This window comes from Balaenoptera ricei, chromosome 16 (genome assembly GCF_028023285.1).
Source record: "Balaenoptera ricei isolate mBalRic1 chromosome 16, mBalRic1.hap2, whole genome shotgun sequence".
In the NCBI taxonomy this organism is placed as follows: Eukaryota; Metazoa; Chordata; class Mammalia; order Artiodactyla; family Balaenopteridae; genus Balaenoptera; species Balaenoptera ricei.
This window is the reverse complement of record NC_082654.1, coordinates 113,589,957-113,593,525: the sequence shown is the minus strand read 5'-3', so window position 1 is coordinate 113,593,525 and position 3,569 is coordinate 113,589,957. Positions and strand designations below refer to the sequence as shown.

Sequence of the window (3,569 nt, the reverse complement as noted above, 5' to 3'; positions counted from 1 at the left end):
GAAGTCGTTATACAGAATCCTGCGGAGGTGGCGCGTGCCCGCCCTGCGCCCGTCGCGCCCCTCACGTCCCTCGCGCCGTCACGACGTCACGCCCCACCCCGCCCCGCACCCTTCATGACGCTGCGCCCCTCACGTCCGTCGCGCCCGTCGCGCCCGTCGCGCCCCTCACGTCCTTCGCGCCGTCGCGACCTCACGCCCCTCGCGCCCCTCCTTCCCCTCATGCCGTCGCGCCCCCGGCGGGAAGCACCGAGAGCCAGGCGCCGGAGAACGTTCGCCGCTCGTGCAGCTCAGCGAGGGCCAGGCCGGAGGAGGCGAAGGCGGCTGCGTCCCAGATACCTGGGCGCCACCAGCTCCGGCCCGGAAGATGACTGAGGAAACTGGGAGCAAGCGTAACATGGCAGAGAAGAGGCAGCTGTTCATAGAAATGCGTGCTCAGAATTTTGATGTCCTATGACTATGAACTGACAGATTGCAAAGTACGATTTGTACGAAAAACGATGCAGCCTCTGTCTTGCTGGTCTCTGGAACATGCTGGAAGCCTTTTGAGACGACGGCCTTGATACACTGGACTCAACCCCTGAGATCAGTGTGTCCCGCCTCGGGACCGACCCTCATCCATCTACCGCCAGCTGAGCACGTGCCCTCCTTCTCATGAGTCGGCATGGACCAGCCCCTCAGCTCCTCCTCGACTTCGTGATTGCTGCTGTGACAGTGAGGCCCGAGGCAAGTTGATGGTATTTTCTGTTAAAGCTGTGTTAGCATGTGTGGTGGAAAAATGCTGGACAAGTTGAGATATGTTTTCTCCCAGATGTCAGATTCCAGTGGCTTAATGCTGTTTAGCAAGTTTGACCAGTTTCTGAAGGAAGTTCTAAAGTTCCCAGCAGCTGTCTTTGAAGGGCCATCTTTTGGTTACACAGAGCACTCAGCCTGCACCTGTTTTCCACAGCCGAAAAAGAGAATGCTGAATATGCCTTTAGACACAGCAATGGCTGATCCTCCTCCCTGGGGTCTTGTCTGGCTACCTCTCAAGCATAGGCTTGCCCACACGGAGGAGGTCTGCCATCCCACGGAGTGCTCCCGTTTCCGGTGCGAGGTGGAGTGCTCCTGTTCCTGGTTTGAACGTGGGATGGGTTTCTGGTACCCGTGCCGGCAGTTGCCACACCCCAAGCTGTGCCAAAATTGCTTTTTGTGTGGCCATGCCAGTGTCCCTCACAGCAACCAATACCAGGTAAAGGAGCATCCCTCCTGGGTAACTGCTTTGTGTCTCAGTCTGTGTCCCCAACAGTTCGTTTGTTTCATCAGTACCACTTTCCTCATAGAGGCCTACCATAAATAAGGGTGTAGTGTCATGAAATATCAACACTTACATTTATGACGGGGCTTGCAGGTATGTTGTGCTTCATCACTTGATTTGAAAAGCAGAGTTTTTAAAGTATGGGGAAATGGAGTTACGCTGACATTTGACAAGGTCCCTTTTATTCAGCAAATTGGAATGTGACAGTGCTCCCTTTCCAAGTGAAAGGTGTCTTCTTGTTTTAAAATTGTACAAGGGGTACCACCTCCACCCCAAAAGACTTAACTCTCTGAGCTTTAAGGAAGATTTAAAGTTCTTTTTCTCAAGCAAGTTTACTTCGTGCTTATAGGGTTTAAATGTTACAAAGAAAGCTGCATGAAATGAAGTTAAATTTTTGCCTCTGACGTTGGGGAAATACTGTATTTTACAATTGCCACATGGATGTCTTTACTTTCTAAAATAGTCTTTTAAATAACAACATTTGGGTGGAGCTCAATGTCTGACTTTTCTGTGGTGTTTATAAATCATGTAATAAGTTTAGCACCAATCATTTTTCCTTCCCTTCTCTCAGTTTATTTCCAGAGTTTTAAAAATGTCATGCTTTTATTTTCAAACAGTTTCTAGAGCCTTGTTTTAAAACTTTTTCCTTTAGTTTTTGTTGGTTAGTTTACTAAAAGGTAGAAAAATATACAGAGTCATAAGTATAATTCAGGATCTAAGTTCTCAGGCCTGGTCATCCTACCGGAGTTTTAAGTATTAGAAAGCTTTGATAAGCGGGGATTTTTCCTCTTTTTTTTTTTTTTCTTTTTCCTAGTTAACCTTCTTAAAAGTCAACCAAGAAGAAAGCAAGTAAGTTCATATCAGGGATTAGTTAAAAACAAAAACCAAACTTTAATCAAGTGTATACTTTACTTCCTACATTTCTGACAATGTCTTAGATATAATTTTTTTATCAGATAGCTTTTCAGTTGCAGTTAAACCATATAATTTTGATAAAATGAACATCCTATCCTGGGTATTGTTGTGTTGTAAATTCCAGTATTTTTTTTTTTTTTTGGTTGAGGTGTCATTATTTTACATTTTTTAAACAAGCAAAGGAAAAAAAAAAATAACACCTAGTAGTTTCTTCTCTTTTTCATTGACTCGGGAGAATTTATAGATTTTCAAATAGTTACTTTTTCTTAAAGTACAAGTATCCCACTGTGTTCATTGACTTGTTAACATCTTCAACTGTTTTTGGTTAGAGTCTAACTCTTTACACTGAGATAGCTCTTTGCCCTATTACCGTTTTTTAAATTTATTTACTTATTTATTTATTTTTATTTTTTATTTGTTTTAACATCTTTATTGGAGTATGATTGCTTTACATTGTTGTGTTAGTTGCTGCCTATTACCTTTCATAATGATTGGATTCTCTGGAATGTATCTACTGAAAATCCTCATCCTAGATGTTGGGGCTAGGAGATGAGGAACTTGTTTTTCACCTTAGTTTGAACTTGCTCCTTTAGCTAATTTATAACCCTTATAGAAATGGGAATTTACGTTTATTTAAAGATAAATGACTGTTTGAATATTGCTTTCTGATTTACAGAGCAGTTTTTCACGTGAAAAACTCTGTTGAATTTTTCCATTGCTCTGTAACATACATAAATTGAAGTACAGAAATCACAAGTGAATTCTTATGTTTCTGTTTAATCCTCACAACACTCTTGTGAAGTAAGTCTTATTTCTATTCATTGTTATTTTTATTTCAGCTCTATTTTTTTCTAGTTTATTAGTTCATTTTTGTTATAGTGACTTAAGATTTCAGGAAAAATCAAGTATTATCAGCATGCATAATTTTGAAGCTAGTATCATAAATGTATCAGTTCTGAATTTTGACGAGTATATACATTATGTCGTAGATGCATACTGGTAAAGCCTTTTAGCAATATACGTGTGTGTCTGTGTGTGTGTGTGAGTATAACTTGTTTTCAAGATTAGGACTATGTGCAATACCCTAGTTCTTTGAGGAAGATATTGGTGAATTTTGAGGCTGATGTGAGTAAAGAAGTTTCCACTTAACAAAAAGATGTGTAATCAGTTAAGTAGTAATTTCTTTGAAGATTTTCCACTGTATCTGTACTAATATTTTGAATGAATGTTTCTCTGTGTTCACAACAGATGAATTTAGCATGCATTTAACCAACTTCTATATGAATTTACATTGTAGATTTGATATGTCTAGTGTTGGTGTTTGGAAGTTTATTTTTATTTTTCTGACAGTTTTCGTTTA

The 3,569-nt window shown here is 41.0% G+C and overlaps 1 pseudogene; it reads left to right on the top strand.

Moving 5' to 3' along the window:
* Positions 1 to 364: 364 nt before the first annotated feature.
* LOC132350478 (dystrobrevin beta-like) lies at positions 365 to 1,336 on the top strand (annotated as a pseudogene).
* The last annotated feature ends 2,233 nt before the right edge of the window (positions 1,337 to 3,569 follow it).